The following is an 18905-nucleotide window of genomic DNA, read 5'->3' as shown; positions in this document are numbered from 1 at the left end:
TATAGAAGACTTGAAGAGCATTATCACCCTACTTGGTCTTACTTTACATGGTGAATGGAGACATCTCCACAGACCATATTCTAGGCCATAAAACAAGTCTCCAGGATAGTCGTAATAAAAAAAAGATGATAACAAGTTTGTAGAAACTGGAACTCCTCAGATCTTTCTGGTAGGAATGTAAAATGATGCTCATAAACAGGCAGTTTCTCACAAAATTAGATATGTAAACTTACCATATGACTCAGCAGTCTACCAAGTGAAAGGAAAATATGTCCAGACAAATATAGGTACATACATGGGTATCCACAGCAGCATGATCCATAATGGTCAAAAAGCAGAAATAACCCAAATGTCTATGGTAAAACAAATGCGCTATATCCACCCAGCAGATTGTACTATTCACCTGTAAAAAGAACAAACTACAGATGTGTGTTAAATACGGCTAAGCCTCAAGCTCACCATGCTAAGGGGGCATCAGCAGATCCAGTGATGACTACACATTGTACAATTTCACTTATAGGGCATGTCTGTTTCTTTATTAAAGAAATAGAAAGCAATCAGTGGTTGCCTAGGACAGGGGTTGAGGTGGGTGGGAGCAATGATTAACAGCACATTGGCATATTTTGGGATAGTGGAAGTGTTCTAAAATTGGATTGTGGTAATAGTTGCACAAATCTATAAATTTACTAAAATTATTGAATTATACTCTTAAGTTGGCTGAATTTTGTGGTATGTAAAATATACCTCAATATGGATGTTAAAATAAATAAGTGGAGGTTAAAATAATTTGGTTTCCATTCTGGCATTCATAAGTATACACATGGAAAAACATTATCCATAGAGATAGAAGTTGTGAGTCTGTTGTCTTGTGAATCCAGCCCAAAGGTCACAGGCATGTGGAATAATGTGTCTCCCCCCCCCCCCACAAGGCATGTGGAATAATGTGTCTCCCCCCACCCATCAGATGAGACTGGAGCTGGGACAGGCAGAAGCTGCTTTTGGTTTTGTGTTTTGTTTCTGTGATAAGTAGTAGATCCTACTCCCGCACTTTCTCATATAGAAATGTCTCTTTCTGCCACACATTACTGATCTTTAGAAATAATTGGCTAGGCCTGGCTTGGTGGCTCAGCCTGTAATCCCAGCACTTTGGGAGGCCTAGGCAAATGGATTGCCTGAGCCCGTGGGTTCAAGACCCACCTGGACAACTTGGTGAGACCTTGTCTCTGCAATAAATCAAAAATTAGCTGGGCGTGGTAGCGCACGCCTGTAGTTCCGGCTATTGGAAGGCTGAGGCCGAGAGATTGCTGGAGCCCAGCAGGTTGAGGCTGCAGTGGACAGGAGCATGTCACTTCACTCATCTGGGCAACAGAGTGAGACTCCAACTCAAGGGAAATAAAAAAAGAAGAAGTAATTGTCTCTACCCAGATGAGAACAACTTGACTTTTTTCTTTTGAGTGGAAGAGCATTTTAATTGGTAAAAGTGAAACTCTTTTCCAGAGGTCCTGCAACCAAGATTGGGTCTCTTGGTTGCCTTGAATTTCATGGGATCAGGGCTCCAGGAGCAGGCACGCCTCATTGAGAATGTGTTTGTGTGTACCTTTTCCTGAGGTGTCTATTAACTCTTCCTGGATTGTTTAGGACCAGGCCTGCTCTGCGCCAGGTGCCATGCTGGTCCCTGGGGCAAGACGATCGGGACAGGATTCGATTCATGCAGCTACTACTTGGAGAATCATGTTGTGAAATAAAGTGTAGAGATTGGAAAGAAGGACTTGATGGTTGATGGTGTGACCCACTGGGGTTGGGCATCCCTGGGCACTCAAGTGGAACATCTCCACTTCTTCATTTTGCCAGAGTGGAGACAGGGCTGGGCTCCCATGGTCTGTGGTTTAGACAGACTTCAATGCAGCCTGGGTGGATGAATGTTGGGTAGGTGTCCTTTTGTTGGGGTGTGTGGCTTTCAGAAGTCCCTTGTGTCTCCCTTTCCTCCTCCCTTTTGTACAATGTGACTCATTTGCTGTGGCATGGGGCAACGCTCAGACCAAGGGTCTGCCCCATAGCGTGGGTGGGACGGGCTGTGACACATGTTCTAGTCGGCCACCTTGGGGCCCTCAGCCTATTAGAGGTTCAAGGTAGCATCTAAGCTAGTAGATCTTGGCTGTTGTTTTTCTAGCCTTTGGCTCCTTGGCCAAGCATTTGTGGCCTGCAACAGACTGTAAGATGCACTGGAAACGCTGTCTGTTTACTGAGCTTGCAAAGCAAGTACTGTTGTTGACACTGGTGTCCTTGATGTTAGAATCACTGCCCGTCTTTCTTTTAGCACTTTGGCAGTTGCAAAGGGGGCAGTGGAGGTGGCACGTCTTTGTAGAAACCAGCTTCCTTTCTGTGCCCAGAGAACGCACTGACTCACCATTTGGTGTGAAGACAGTTGGGTGACCCACTGTGGTGAGTGTGCATACTTGTGCTTGCATGCATGCACATCATTTACACGCACATCAGTGCTGGAGTTCTCTTCCAAAAGTAAAGTGAATCGGAAAGTGAATGATGCTGCATCCCAGATCCCCAACCTCCTAGTTGTCTAGAACGTCGGATTGTGTGGACCGCCTCCTATTGTTTTTTGTCAAAGTGAGGCCAGCCAGGACAGGCGTGCGGTGCTTAACCACACCAAGATGACTCCGAGACTCATAGGTCAAGTCCTTGCTGTTTGGGCAGACCCTTTTTACAAGCCAGCATGGACATCGCCACCTCCTGGGGAGGTCATGCTGGAACTTTCTTTCGTGGTGCCAGCCCCAGCTGTGAATTCTGACATGCATGACCTGTGCAGCCCAAACTCTGATCAAGAGAGCCCATCACCTCCCAGAAACCTTACTGTCATCCCCTTCAAAGCACTTTCACATCCTTGCCCTCCCTGGCCTCTGACTTGGTCCTGCCTCTTATCAAACTTCCTAGGAATAGACCCCGTATGTGGGGTCCAGATAACCTCTGAGTACTTTGGAATTCGTACCACTCACTTGTCTGTAGACACCGGGGCAACCTCCAGTGTGGGACTGGTGTGAGCAGCATTGCTGTGTGTATCCCAGGTAGATATTGGTCATTCTTTCTCTTGATAAATACCCAGGTGTTGAATTGCAGAGTCACAGGGCCTGTGTGTCTTTAGCTGTTTTAAAGAAACTGGCCGAGCACAATGATCATGCCCATAAGCCCAGCACTTTGGGAGGCTGAGGAGGGAGGGTTGCTTGAGCCCAGGAGTTTGAGACCAGCCTGGGCAACATAGTAAGATCTTGTCTCTACAAAAATAATTATTCAAACAAAAATTAGCTGAATGTAATGGTGTGTGCCTGTAGTCTCAGCTACTCAGGAGGCTGAGGAGGGGAGGATCATTTGAGCCCAGGAGGTCAAGGCTGTGGTGAGCCGTGATTGTGCCACTGCACTCCAACCTAGGCCACAGCATGAGACCTGGACTCAAAAAAGGGGAAAAAGAAACAGGTAGACTTTTCTTCTACACTGTCCAGGCATTTCATGCTTGCAGGTATGACAGTCCTGCTGTGCCATCCTTACTTGGTGTTGTCAGTCCTTATAGTTTTAGCTACTGGGTCCCCAGAGAGGTTGGGATCCACCCCCTGGCCTACTTGTATGCCTGTGTACTAAGCCCAACATTCTTTCCCCTCTTTGATAGAAGCACGAGGCAAAGCCCATGAGGACAGAAGAGACAACTGTCTCTTGTGCTTGTCACATAGCGGGTGTTCAGATGGTCACTACCACCAGACGCTCACCATTGCTGTGCCAGCTGTCTGGGGACAGGGGTTTATCGCTAGCAATACAGACCTGAGCTCTCAGAACCATGTCCCGCTGCAGCTGTGCCTGGCGCTGTCTTTTGGAATGTACATCCTTGAACTAGATGGACGATGGACGAATGTGGCACAGCTGTTGGCTGGGGAAAGTGCTGGGTTCTCACAGTTTGTGGCCCTCATCCTGGCTCTCCGCAGCCTTCTTCCAGGGATTAACCCTCTCACCCCATTCAGGGTGCCGGAACTACCCTATCCCAGGGCAGGGCTCAGGACACTCGGTGGGCATCTCTTGGGGGCCCCTTCCTCCACTAGTGCTCCAGCCCCTCCCTAGCACCTGTTGAAGGCTGGCCGCTGTCTTTCACTCACTTGTTAATTCTCTTATCTGTTGCCGGGCAACTTCCAGTAGAGGCCCCATGGCCCCAGAGAGCGCCACTACCCCATGTTTCTTAGGTCTTGGGAACCAAGAGGCATGCTCCCTTAGAAATCAATTCCTGGTTCTGTGCTCCCTTCCCTGCCTCAGCTACTGCCTCTCCAGACCTCTGTGGCCCCCTCTGTCTCTTTTGTTCTCTGTGTCACCCCTTCCCTGTGGGTTCCTCATCCCATTTGAGTCCTTCTGTCAACCTGCCTTTGTCCTGAGCTTTATCTAATCCCAGGTTTGAAATTACTGAAATGTGAGGGGTTCTCCTGTACTTCCAAAAAAATCACTAGATTACTTTGGGGCAGCAGGATGACAGACTAGTGCCTTTTCTAATTCCCCAAGTGACTCAGCTCACATGGGCCCATATCTGAGCCAGCCTGGTGGCAGGTAAAAGAGCATTGCCCCTGAACTTCCAGCTTCTCCAAGATGTTGCCAGCTCTCTCTCCTCTGTAGATGCCCCTCCTCTGGTCGTGTAGGGGATGTGGAATTCCTGGCTTTGAAACAGGCTTTCTCCTTAGATAGTGTGAGTTTTCTGGGGTGTTGTCATCCCGGGGTGGTCCTGGTAAGATACCAGAGGCCGCTCTGTACAGGTATCAAGGTAATCACTAGTCCTTTTCAGTCAACTCTTCTTCACACACGTGTAAGTTAAGCAGATGTGCAGACTAAGCAGATCTTTTCCTTGTTTTTAAATGACGTGCTTTCTGTTTCTGCTGTACTCCTGCTGGTGCTTTGTCATATGCTAGCAGGCTTCTGTTTCTGTAACTAATGCCTTTGCTGCTGTAGTGGATCATTTAAATGTCCCATCTATTGTGACATATGAGGAAGGGTCTCTGGCCAGCCCTCTACTGTGCCTGCTGAAATTGGGTTATATTTTTAGTTACTTTTTAGTTTGTAGCTAGTTTCCCTACTGTGGTGAGAGCAGTTGTACTAGACCCGTAACAGGCTTGGAGGTGGGCATGGTTGAGTGCCTTTGACCCAAGTGTTTTCTGGGGCTGAGGGAGCCCATTCTGTCACTTATGGTCCCCTAATGTGAAGGGACGAGAGGCGGTGGGCCTCGGGGCCTCTGTGTGCAGAATGGGTAGAAAGAGAGGATTGGATACCTGGGATCTCTCAGGGGCATGTGTGACCCTAGGAGGGACAAGAAGGAGACACATCTAGGAGGGCAGTATTTTCTCGGAAGAATGTGCCCTGAATAGAAGAGATATTTCTGAGTTTTTTGGGTTTTTTTTTTTTCCCCTCCTCAAGAAGATAAGCACATGAATTATAATTTGTGAGCCAGAGGGGGCAGCTGGTGGAGGAAAAAAAAAGTGAGTGTCTGGTAGCCCTGGTGTACTGTGCAGCGATTCTCTGTGTGACCTGGGACAGTCCACCCCTCCCCTTGTAATCCCTCTTGTCTCTTCTGGGAGGAACCCTTGTGGATTCATGGGTGTCTGAGAATAGACAGGAGGACAGATGGGCCACAGACCCCTGAGGGAGGGAGGCAGGGTGATACAAAAGGCCAGGCTGGATCACCTGCCTTTGGAAATGCTTGAGTTCCCTGTGGCTGAGGCTTGGGCAGGTACAAGGTCAAGGGTGGGAGAGAATAGGGAAGCATCTGATGGGCAGAGAGATGGAAAACATACTAGACATTGCCACATGTCCCCATCCTTGGGATCCATGTTATAGGACTGCTTTTTTTTGAATTGGAGTCTTACACTGACGCCCAGGCTGGAGTGCAGTGGCACACTCACGGCCACCACAGCCTCGACCTTCTGGGCTCAGGGGATCCTTCTTCCTCCTCAACCTTCCAAGTAGCTGGAACTACAGACATGTGCCACCATGCCCAGCTAATTTTTTAAATTTATTGTAGAGATGAGGTCTTGCCAAGTTGCCCAGGCTGGTCTCGAACCCCTAGATTCAGGCAATCCTCTTGCCTCCACCTCCCAGAGTGCTGGGATTACAGGCGTGAGCCACAGCACCTGGCTTTTTTTTTCTTCTCTGTTATAGAGTTGGATCTCACTCTGTCGCCCAGCCTGGAGTACAGTGGTGTGATCATAGCTCACTGTAACCTTGAATTCCTGGGCTCTAGCAGTCCTTCTGTCTCAGCTTTCTGAGTAACTTGGACTATAGGCATGCCACCATGCCCAGCTAATTTTTGTATTTTTTATAGAGATGGGGGTCTTGATACGTTGTTTAGGCTAGCCTCAAACTCTTGACCTCAAGCAATCCTTCCCAAAATGCTAGGATTATAGGCGTGAGCCACCACAACCAACCTTAAATCTTTAAAATTGTAAATTTTACAATTTTACCTTAAATCTGTTACTTTAAGTCTGTAACCAGATTGAGAAACTTTTGGGTCTTAATGGGACTAAGATCTGGTGACATGTAGAATTCCTCAAGGCAGGGCCCCAACAGCTTTCAGAAGCAGCTTTGGCACAACAGAGCATTCTAAAGGGAACTCTCAGTCAAGGCCTTCTCAGGAGACTTGGTGTGTCTGTGGGCAGTGTGAGAAGAATCGTCTGAGACGCTCAAGGGAACCCATGACCCAGAGATCAAGCTGTTTGGTGTAGGGGGATGCGGGAGGCGGGGCAGGGCCTGACACAGTAGTGGAAAGGTGGGTCATGACTATTAGTGGGCATTGGGTTTGAGAGTCCTTTCTGGGGAAGGGAGAGTTGATGCTTTGGGCCTTGATGGAGCCTGGGAGCTTTTAGACAGTTCTGTGTGAGAGCAGAGGCTGGAGAAGGAAGGAGATTTCTGGGCCTGGACTCAGCCGAGCATGAATGGCAGAATAATGTCCTGATGTTGGGATCCTGGAGCACCTGGCCAGCCACCTTCCTGTGCTTTATCCACAGGCACACAGGGCTGTACAGTTGCCACATTAAGGCCATGAGAACCTTGAGGGTGACCACACTGTTGGTTGATGACTGATTAGCTCTTATAGGAAAATCACAGTGTGTCTGTGGGGTGAGTCCTGGTACATTTTTAGTATGTCTCACTTTTCAAAACGCAACTTTGGCAGCAAGAGAAAGTCACACAGGCTGTGATATGTCAGGAGGGCTTGACCTGGAGCTCAGCATCTGCATTAGAGATGGGCCTACTTGGATGGGAACCCCTTTGCCTGAAGCAGTGGCCCAGCCCCTTTTCCATGTCTGGGCCCCAAATAGCATTTGGATTAGTGGAATACATCTGTTGACAGTTATTGTGTTAGAAAAATTGAAAATACTTATTAATTCATTCAAAGATGATAAGCATCTTTGACGTTAGTGTAAATAACACTTTTTATTTAAAAACAAAAAACTTCCAAATCTCTTTTCTACTCAACTTACTAAGAGGGCAGCTTTTAGGTTCTCCTGTCTGCTTCTACATCCAGTCCCTGTAATTCATCATAGGGCATGAAGTAGGTGAAGAAAATCAGCTCACATAGAAGCAGGCAGAGAGTAGCGGAGTGTGTCAAAGGTCTTCTGGGATGATCACACATCCTCCTTCAGTGGGACCCTAGTACTCAGTGGCCATTCTCCACCAGTTAGTTATACCTTTGACTCTAAAACCTCATCAATGAGCTTTTTTTACTCGGCTACATTCAAATCCATTGGACTCTTTTGCACTTTATTTTTAAAGTAAACTTTTAATTTTAGAGTACTCTTGGCTGGGTACAGTGGCTCACCCCTGTAATCCCAGCACTTTGGGAGGCAGAGGCGAGAGGATTGCGTGAGCCCAGGAGTTTGAGACTAGCCTGGGTAACTTGGCGAGACCTCGTCTCTACAATAAATCAAAAAAATTAGCTGGGCGTGGTAGTGCATGCCTGTAGTTCCAGCTACTTGGGAGGCTGAGGCAGAAGGATTGTCTGAGCCCAGCATGTTGAGGCTGCAGTGGCTGTGAGGGTGCCACTACACTCTAGCGTGAGCATCAGAATGAGACTCCAACTCAAAAAAGAAAAAGAATGCTCTTAGATTTACAGAAAAGTTGCAAAGATGATTCCTGTACACCCCCCGTCCCCCCACCCTGCCACTTTTCCCATTGTTACCAGGCTGCTGTGGAACATTTGTCACAAGTAGTGAACCAGGATCCATATATTATTATTAACTTTAGTCTATACTTTTTCCTAATTTCCTCAGTTTCCCCTGATGTCCATTTTCTGTTCCAGGATCCTACATTAGTGTTTATTATCATTTTTCCTTAGACTCCTCTGAGCTGTGACAGTTTCTCAGATTCTTTGTTTTTGGTGATGTTGACATTTTTGAGAAGTATTAGTTGGATGTTGGTGTGGAATGTCCTTCCATTGGATTTCTCTGATGTTTTTCTCACAGATGAGGATGGGTTTAGGGGAGAAAACACTGGAGGTGAAGTGCCCCTCTTATCACAGCATATAAAAGATGCGCATTGTCTGCATGACTTGTTCTGCTGGTGTTGCCTTTGATAATCTGGCTGTGGTGCTATTTGTCAGATTTTTCTACTGTAAAGTTACTCTTTTCCCCTTTTCCATACTGGTCTCAGAAAGGGAGTCACTATGGGCAGCCAGCTCTAAAGGGACAGAAGTAATGTTCATCTCCTCAAGGGTGGACTGTCTGAATAAATGCTTGGGGATTCTTCTGCCTGGTAGGTTTGCTTGTTCTCCCCCTGAATGATCTTTTACTCCTTTTTGCTTTTTTTTTTCTTTGAGTTGGAGTCTCACTCTGATGCCCAGGCTGGAGTGCAGTGGCATGCTCATGGCCACCGCAGCCATGATCTGCTAGGCTCAGGTGATCCTTCTGTGTCAGCCTTCCAAGTAACTGGAACTACAGGCATGTGCCACCATGCCTGGCTAATTTTTTGATTTATTGTAGAGATGAGGTCTCACCAAGTTGCCCAGGCTGGTCTTGAACCCCTGAGCTCAGGCAGTCCTTTTACTTGGGCCTCCCAAAGTGCTGGGATTACAGGCTTGAGCCATCACTCCCGGCAATCTTTTACTCTTTTATGAGTTTATAATACTATTGAGCACTAGAAAATATTAGCTTAGTGAATTTCAGAGATATTTCTTTCTTTTTTTTGAGTTGGAGTCTCACTCTGTCACCCAGACTAGAGTGCAGTGGCTTCTCCCAGCCACCGCAGCCTCGACCTGCTGGGCTCCAGTGATCCTTCCGCCTCAGCCTTCCAAGTAGCTGGAACTACAGGCGCGCGCTACCACGCCCGGCTAGTTTCTGATTTGTTGTAGAGACGAGGTCTCAAACCCGTGGGCTCAGGCAATCCACTCGCCTCGGCCTCCCAAAGTGCTGGGATTACAGGCTGAGCCACCGAGCTTGGCCTTCAGAGATATTTCAAATACACATTTCACCATTTGATTACACACAATCAGATTTGTCAATATCACTGATCTGTTGGGAAGCTCTTGAGTTCCCAATGAATAGCAAATACAAGTTTTCCAAAATTTTAAATTTTTATTATTGGAAGCTTGGACTTTATCACTGGCAACACATACCATCAGATATTTTCATGAAGTGACACAGGCTTTGTGCCGAGCATCTTGGGGGAAGCACCTGCCAGACCCTCAAGTCTGATGACCCCAGTGTGTCTGGCAATCATTCATGAGCAGCATGAATGCTTACATGTACTTCTCTTTACAGTGTCATTCCACTTCAGTATGTGGCAGGAGTGCTTTATCTTTTCACATTTTGTTACAGAATACTAAAGAGATACATACTCAGAAGTTGAGATTTAATTACATTTCTTTTCTTTTCTTTTCTTTTCTTTTTTTTTTTTTTTTTGAGTTGGAGTCTCACTCTGTCGCCCAGACTGGAGTGCAGTGGCCGCTCCCCGCCACCACAGCCTCAACTTGCTGGGCTCCAGTGATCCTTCCACCTCAGCCTTCCAAGTAGCCGGAATTACAGGCATGCGCTACCACGCCTGGCTGATTTTTTTTTTTTGATTTATTGTAGAGATGAGGTCTCGCCTGCCCAGGCAGATCTCGAACCCGCGGGCTCAGGCAATCCACTCACCTCAGCCTCCCAAAGGTGCGGGATTACAGGCTGAGCACCCGAGCCCGGCTTGATTACATTTCATGGCAGCCCTTTGAGATAAATGGTATCCCATTCCACAGATGAAGAAACTGAGCCTCATTGGGTTTTGGTGACTGGGTCAAGTTCCTCCACAGCTACAGAGGTATACCCAGCCCCTCAGCAGGCCTCATGGGCATTCTGCAACCACTCTGCTTGTAGCAGCTGGAGCAGTTCTGGTCAGGGACAGGTGGACACCTGAGCTAGGCCAAAAGGACAGGTGCAAGTGGGGGTTCGCAGCTTGAGACACAGCTGTTTAAAGGGAGGCAGGACACTTTCAGGCAAAGTGAGCACTTTCATTTATCGCAAAAGTGTATGGTCATTGTGAGCTGAAAAACAGTGCTCACTTCTGATTTGTGGCTTTCATCTGCATACAGGTGACTTCATTCTCACTATGTGTTGTGAGGGAGCCAGCATCTCCCCAAGGAGATGCGTTTCAGCTCATTTGCTGTAGGGAGTCCTTCCCCCACTCTGCTTGGTACCGTTTCCTCCCTGGAGGAAGGCTGGCCTGCAGCATGTGTGGGGCCAGAGGCAGAAGGAAGGTTGGTGTTGGTGCTGCGGTAATTGGCCATGGTATCCCTGCACCAGGCCCTCTGGGAACCTGGATTCCCAAGCACCATGACTGCATCCCGCCTCCTTCACCAGTCAGTGTCCCACTTGCAGCGAGTCAGCCACCCTGAGTTTTGTTTCTGACTCACGCCTTGACCCGTGTCGCGATGCAGGCAAGTTACTATTTCTTGATGGAGTCTGAGGGCCACATGTTTGTCCTCGCAGCGGCCCCTCCTTATCACCTCTGGGACTTAGCATGTGGATGCTGCTGACTGTCCAAGGTCCTTCAAAACAAATAAAGGTTTGCTTTCATCTATTCCAAAATGATATTTGATGACCCTGAATTAGAATCCTCTCCAGCCTTGCTCCTCTCCTTCTGGGATCCCCCAGGACCCCAGCACAGTGAGGGGTGCACACCGGAGCCCAGGTTGTGTGGTCTTGGAAAGTCACTCGGTTTTCCCTTAAGACGGTTCCCTTGCCTGTGAACTTGGGGCTGAAGGTGATGATAGAGCTGTGGAAAGGGTTACATGGAAGGATGCGTTTATTGTTTTGTTTTGTTTTTTCTTTTCTATTTTTAGAGTCAGAGTCTCACTCTGTTGCCCAGGCTTGGAGTGCAGTGGCACACTCCTGGCCACCGCAGCCCTGACCTGCTGGGCTCAGGTGATCCTTCCCCCTCAGCCTTCCCAGTAGTTGGAACTACAGATGTGTGCCACCACGCCTGGCTAAATTTTTATTTTTATTGTAGAGATGAGGTCTCGTCATGTTGCCCAGGTTGGTCTTGAACCCCTAGGCTCAACCAGTCCTCACGCCTCTGCCTCCCAAAGTGTTGGGATTACAGGTGTGAACCACTGCTCCCAGCTTAGGATGCATTTTGGTGGTTGGCACAGGGATGGCCATCGTAAGGCGCTAGCAGATGTTTTAGGTGATTTTTCAAACTTGAATGGTTGGCTTTTCAGTTCTAGCACTGGTCATTTCTAAGCAGTGTGCTGCATTTGATGTGATGTCCACTGCTGGCAGGATCCTGCCACAAGGGTCTCCGTGAGTGGGTAAAGGGCTATTGGCCGAGTGAGCATGCCACCAGTGTCTCCTTGGTTTGTCTCTACTATCCTCAGCCCCTTTGCACGCCACTGAGACTGGCCCTTGTGGCAGTGAAGTCCTCTGGGTCTGCCTGGCTGGGCCTTTTGACTTCTGGGTCTACTGCATTCCTAAAGGTATTCTGGCAACATGGGCTGGCTCCTTCTGGCCATGCTGACGCTGGGAGCAGGAACAGTCTGGAGATTCCCCACTCTATCTGGGGGTCTGGAACCACTGGCTTTCTGTACTGGGGTGTGGAGTCGGGGCCAGGCTTTCAGGTCTGGGCTGACCACACATGCTCCCTCCCTTTCTTCTGAGCTCTTCAGCCGACACTGTGGCAAGGCTTACCGTAACACAGTCCCAGAGCGGTCATTGGACCTGAATTCTCCAGGAAGGATGATGGCTGGGTTTCAAAAATGCCATCCCAGCCGCTCACCTCCAAGGCCTCTGTGGCAAAGAGGCAGAGTGTGTTCTGACTTCCTGGGCCCCACATAGCAGACTCTGGGCTTTTCTCTCTCATCCCAGCCAAGAGGAGCTCAAGTTACAGGCTGGGAGGAGTGGTAATGGATGCCAAGAAGGGATGAGGGAACGCAGAGGGGCCCAACTGGCAAGAAGCAGGTGGGCTTCGGGGCCTGGGAATGGGTGGGGTCTAGGGGTCTGCCACCCCCAGAACAGGCAGGTCTTCGACTCTGGGGCACAGCCTGTGTCTGGACAGCAGAGTCCCTTTTTAATCACATTGAGTGTCTGTAAGTGAACACCACCCTTGAGAAAGGAAGGAGGGCTGTTTGGGGTCCCAGTGAGCAGCCCCTATGCCCAGGTGGCTACAAACACTCCCAGAATCTTGTATTGACACACCCAGTACACAGGGGCCACCAAGGAAGATGTTGCCCAGTGATCAGACTAACTTTGGGGGCCTGGTGATATCTGTTTCATTTTTCTCTGTTGTAGGATTTTTCTGGAAGTGTTTCTTGAAGGGGAGGACACTCACTGAATGAAGTGTGTAGAATTGCTTTCTGATGTGGACTCAGCCTTCCCTCTAGGTGGTGTTTGAAGCCAAGGTGGCTTCCAGGCCTGCAGATTGTGCCTTCTGCTTCCATGAGACTCCTTTCACTCCTGGCCTTCCTGGAGCTGTTTTCGTCCCAAGTCTGCCTCTACCTTGGACGGCCTCTGTGTCAGACTGCTGCTGGTCCCTTTGTGGGTGATAACTTTAAGGTTTAGTGGGATGGTTACTTGGATAAGCCTTTTCTTTCCCTCCTCCCTGCATTGTCCCAAGCTAGTGTCTAGCATGGATGCCCTCTGTTGGGGACAGTCTGAAGGAGGGAGCAGAATTATAGTGATGTGGGCTGGTTCTCCAGGGTCCGAGCGGGACCGTTGACCCCGTTAGCTTACTGGCTTAAAGCACCGATATATTGATGTTTTACTGTCTGTTGTTTCTTGGTTGACTGGTCCTGCCCAGCTGAGCACTACATCTTGGGCTCTCTGGTCCTTGCAGTCCCACATCAGCCGGGTTGGGTGTCCCAGGGGCTTAATCACTTACATGTGATGGCTAAGACTGCTGGAACTGGCTGGGCCAATCTCTTGTCTGTCTCCATCTCTCTTTTCCCTGGGCTTGCTTGGGCATCCTACCCTGTGGTGGTGTGGGCAGTCAGGTGTCAGAGCAAGTGTTCTGAGGGACCAGGTGGAAGTTGTAAGGCTTCTGTGACCTCGCTTCGAAAGTGCAGGGTTGCTTCCACTGCATTCCATAGTTCAGAGACTGAACCACAGTACCAGCTCAGCTCCAGGAAGAGAGGACTATGGGAGGTTGTGAGTGCTGCCCCCAGCCAGAGCCTGTGGCCTCCACAGGGCTGTGCAAATATGATCAAGTGGGCCTCATCAGAGTCTAGCCCAGTGTACAGGGTTTTGTCAACATGAATATTAGGGCTCCTTGCTAATGTCTACAAACATGCCTGGTATCACAGGATGGGGATTTAACTTCAGGGTCTATTGCCTTAAAAAGATGCATAATACCACAGATTCATAAATCTTTTAAGTGGATTTGCCTTTCCTCTAGCAATGCTGCATCTGTGTGCATGTGGGAAGGAGCCACCCATCTGCACAAGGTTATCAATCAGTCCACAGGAGGTTCTGGGTTTCCCTGACCTCAGGTCTAGGCAAGAGGAGGAGATGGGCACTTGGCAGTCTGTGGAACCTTGAGCAGATCCCGATTGCTGACCCTTGAGTGGTTTGCGAATATTTGAGCTTTACCAAGTTTCCACTTCCTCCTCAGGAAGCTGTCTGGTCAGGCAGACTGTTTGCTGACCCTGTGTTGGAAGCCTTGGTAGTGCTCGCTTCTAAGGCCCTAAAATCCAGAAGGTCACTCTGAGACTAGAGGCCCCTCCTAGAGGGACATGGGGGCTGAACTCCACTCCTGCACCCCTCTTGTTTTCAGGGCTACTTAGAGCTCTATCTGGGACCACCTTGCTGCCTCTGGACAGGGACTGTGGGAGGACAGCATGGTTGCAGGCTGTCAGAGCAAACCCACTTCTCCATCCTCTGGGCCTGCATGATGGCTCCTGGGTAAGCCTGGATGCTCATGGTCACAACCTCCTCGATGCTGATTCAGGAAGGTTGCTGTTGCTGTGGCCCTAAACTGCATGCCTCAGACCAGCCCACTCCACCCTGCACCCAGCCCTGCATCTCTGCACCCAGTCTGGCTGTCCCTCCTTGACAGCCATCTAAGATGCCAGCTTCTCCATGTTGACGTCTCACCTCACCATGCAGCCCTAAGAGGCACAGGCAGGTACTCCTGTTGCCCTCCTTATGGGAGGCATGGAGAGGGAAGTGTCACTTGCAAGAGGCACAGAACCAAGTGAGACCCTGGTGTTTTGTGACTCATCAGGGGTGTCGTTCCACAGCTCCAGTGACCTAGAACTGTTTGAAGTTCAAGGCTGAGTGGGGTGGCCAGGGACCCCCAGCCTGGCAGCGTTGTGGGCAGTGACTCCACAGGAATACTCAGGCACAGGTGCAGCACCTTTGTCGGCGTGTTGGGAAGTGGTGGGCCTCTCCCCCAGTCCATAACCCCAGTCAGCATAGCCTTAGGAGGTTCCTGCCCTCCTGGCTTTGAGGATATGGGCAGCTCATCCCTTTTTCTGGGGTTATGGCATCTGAGGGCTGGAACTCCCCCTTGCCTTTGCTCCTCCTTCGCCCTGGGCATAACCTTGCCCTCATTGGGAGCTGTGCCTTTGCCACCCCCACCCGAAGGGGACATGATGGCCCTCAGCTCAGGTGGGGGAACTTGCCCCCTTGAAAGGCTGGGGCAGAGGGGCTGATCTCACAGGGTCACCATTAGATGGGTGGACTGAGGGCAAGTGAGCTAGTCACTGGGCTGGGGAGACTGAGTAATGGAGGCCCATCAAGCAGTCCTTCTTGGAGACCCTGGGCAAGGGGTTTCTGCTCAGGTCTGCAGTGCCTGTGAGTGGAACCCCCAGAGTTTTGCCATGGGTGTCTCACATGGTGGTGACAGGGCTAAGAAGGCTTCTTGAGGCACACACATTGTGGTGGTTCCCCCAGATATGCACTGCTGGTGAACTCCTCATGAGCACACTGGGGGAACATTGACGGTAGCCCTCAGGGCTGGGGTATAGGTGGGCAGGGCCATCCAGGGATCTTCCTGAGGGCAGGGATGGTGTGAGGTGCATCTTAGAGGGTGAGTCGGTTTGTGAGGTGGTTTATGAGGTGCAGGGCTGGGTAGGGTGCAGGGATGTTCTGCAGCAGGAACAGTGTGCTGGGTGAGAGCAGGAGTGGTGTGGGATTGTGGCCGACTGGGCGTGAGTGGGGAACATTCTTTTGGGGAGGGTCTGGTGGGTCCAAGGTGAGTGTTTGCAGAAGGGGAAGGTAGGATTGGCGCTGGGTCCGCAAAGCCCCCATTCTACTTTAGACACAGCTGGCAGCCACCTGCCAGGCCCAAAAGATGAGAAGAGGAAAGGTTCTAGTGGGGCTGGCTGTGGCTGGAGATGGTGTTGCCTGTCTCCTTGAGCCAGCCTGGTGGAAGAGTTCGCATTCTGAGACCTCCACAGACCACGGTTCATGGCCATTCCCAACTTCCTGGTGTGTGTAGGAATCTCAGGGATTCTTATCCAAATACTGACTTGGGTCAGGTGGATCTGGAGCGAAGAGACATGCTGCATTTTTATATGAGCTCTGGAGAAGCTGCCCTGTTGGTCTGTCAGCCAAGGCAGCTGGTGGTCTGATGGTCACAGGACCAGCCCCATTTCCACCTGCAGATTTTCTCTCTGGGCCCTGTCCCCACCTGCCCTTCCCCTCTTGCATTTGTGGCTCTCCATCCTGGTAGACTGTGGACCCTAAAGACAGAACCACTTTTTATCCAGAGATTTTTCCTGACTCCCTGGTGCAGCACCTGCTTCTTAAATGGGCTTTCAGCAAATATGAGTGAGCGCTTGAATGAACTAGTGATGAATGAACGAAGGAGGGATGGCGTGCATCTTCCTTGAATACCAGGCATGTCAGAGAACCACAAAGGTCCAAGCCACAGCGATAGTTCTGCATTCCCTTGGTGAGACTACTTCCCTGGCACAGGACGAGGGAGGCACTAAATATTAGCCACACACTGGTTGGTGAGCAAGCTGAAAGCTGTGACCTTGTGCTGTGGAGGTGGGATCGTGTTGTGATTTAAAGTTCATAATCCCAGCTTTCCCTCCAGGAAATCGTATGAAAGTTCTTGGCAGGTAACAGAATTTCTGTGCTTGTGAAGTCAGGGCTGGTGCAGAGCGAGGAGGGAGGGAGACGGTTTACGCTGATAACAGCCTGGCCTGCTTCCAGGGATTTTTGTAGGTCACATAAAGTCTCTTTGGATCATTGCATTTTACATTAAAGATTCTCAGGATGGTCAGGACAGGTTTATGGGATTTTCCCTGATATATCACATAGCTCCCAAATAAACTTGGTGCCCAGAATGCCCACTGTGGAGCGAAGGCAGCACACCTAGCTGGGCAGACATCTCTCTTGGCCACAACTCCATCTCCACCCACTACATTATCACTGCTTTTGTTCTCTTCACTTTAGATGGTTTTTATAATAAAATATGTATCTTTTCTAAAATAGTGCTTACAGTCATTTGAGTCATGTTTTTTTTCCCTGAATTAAAAAACTCTAAAAAAGTACTGAGAGTCTTGAAGCCCCCTCTCCTTTAAACATTGAACTTAGGGAAGTTTTTCATTTTGGAAACTTAGAAGGGTTTAGTGGCTCTTTCTGTGTTTGGAGAGATGACTCTGGTGCTTGTGGCGCACAGTCCCCTGTGGTCTGGTGTCACAAAGGAAGTGCCTGCTGCTCTGCGGCCCCCTGGGTGAGCCTGGCGCCTCCATTTTCTGACAGCACCTGAACCCTTACCTCCCTTCTCAAAATGAAGGCCGCATGTCACAAACCGGTTGGAACTGGCCGTTGCCATGGTTTTCATGTTGGAAGGCACAGTTAAAGGGTCACATGACCAAGGAGGGAAATGCCTTTGTCACATGACTTTTTGGTGGCCTGATTAGCATACAGGAAGTTCACTCACTGCTGGCTGCTGGGATGCTGAGTGATCGTTGATGGGTGGTGACATCATCCCTTGGATGAGTTATTGATTAGTCTCAGGCCAAGATGGGGCCAGGGAGCGCTGTGGTCAGAGTGGCCCTCTTGGGAAGTTTCAGCTGTTGGATGATCTGAGTCCCAAGTCTTGCCTTCTTCCCTCAGGCAAATTTGAGTTTTATTAGTCATCTCATCTCTGGAAGAAGTGCATGTCCTCAATAAGATGATAAAAGTGATGAGTTCCTATATATTGGCTGTTCCAGCCTGTGCTCCCCTGTGCATGCGTCTGTCAACTGTGCCTCTAGAAAAGAGGCTTGCCTGGCCAACTCTTCCACAGTTCACCTGGAGCCCAGCTCTGGGCTGGGTCTTGGGTCTGCCTTCCTCTGCACACTCAGTGTCTGTGTGTATATCTAGGAGTGGGAGGCCTGAGGTCACCTAAAGTCAATCTTGGGCAGAGTAGGCAGCAAGGAGAATCATGCAGGTGGTTTGATGAGACCCAAGAGACGTGTCCTGGGTTACTTTAGAAACAGCCCGTTTCTGGACTTCAGAATTTAGGCTGCTAGCCCTGTGCTGGGGGATTGTATACTTTGAAATGGGCACCTTTCTGTCCACGTTCCAGGTCTCTGGTGAGAGGTTGGCTGGCAGCTGTGATAGCTAAGTCTGATCAGGGCTGAGACCAGTATTCAGGTGCAGCCACCATGTAGCTCTGGCAGATGGAACTTGGAGAGACTAGAGGAAAGTGGTTGTACAGATGGCGTTCCTGTGGGCTGTTGAAGCATAGTCAAGTTTTGATCTTAGTGACTCTGTCCTCAACTCGCTGGGGTCTGGTGCAAGAGCGGGGACAACTTTGAGCTGACTCCCAGTTTACTTCCTCCAAGTTTGTCCTCTGGTGTCACAGTGCCACCTAGTGGATGCATCTGTCCTCAGAAGCACGGAGCCCAAATGGGCAGGGAAAGTCTGCAAATGGAGCTGCCTCCTTGGGGGCAAAACGTGTTCTCTGGGACTCGTGTTGGGTCATCGACACCAAAACTGGTATCAGCCCTAAGGCTTGTGTAGTGTCGGATGTGCGTATGCATCCCGGAGAATTGTTCACAAGAAGGAGATGGTCCCTTCCACAGTGTGCTCTTATCAAGTTCTGATAAATGACGATGTAGCACCTGCTCATCAGCCACACACTGAGACATTCGTGACCATATTTTGACAAAATAACAAAAAAAGGCCCACAAGTGCTTCCCCCATTTGTCTCCTGACACTGCCTGGCTTATGGCGAACTGCCATGGGGAAGGTGAGAAGGGCAACAGGTCTCAGGTCAAGTTCACAGATGGAAGTGAGCTCCCCAAACAGACCATGGCAATGAGTGGAGAGCAGACTTGTTAGAAAGAAAAGGAGGTGTTGGCTAGAATGATGAGAGTGTTTCATGATGTAGTTGGAGCTGGGACTCCTCCATGGGAGGGTTACAGGCAGGACGCCTTGGCATCCGCAGGGCAGAGCAGTCCACCAACCACCAGA

At 49.6% G+C, this 18905-nt stretch overlaps 1 protein-coding gene across 3 annotated transcripts in view; it reads left to right on the top strand.

Annotated features, from left to right (window-relative positions):
• The window catches only part of GATAD2A (GATA zinc finger domain containing 2A), a 67386-nt gene that overhangs the window by 36728 nt on the left and 11753 nt on the right, over positions 1 to 18905 (top strand). The window lies entirely within an intron of this gene.

This window comes from Carlito syrichta, unplaced genomic scaffold, assembly GCF_000164805.1.
Source record: "Carlito syrichta isolate Samal-C Ts95f unplaced genomic scaffold, Tarsius_syrichta-2.0.1 Scaffold304652, whole genome shotgun sequence".
NCBI classification, from domain to species: Eukaryota; Metazoa; Chordata; class Mammalia; order Primates; family Tarsiidae; genus Carlito; species Carlito syrichta.
This window is presented reverse-complemented; position numbering and strand designations above follow the sequence as displayed.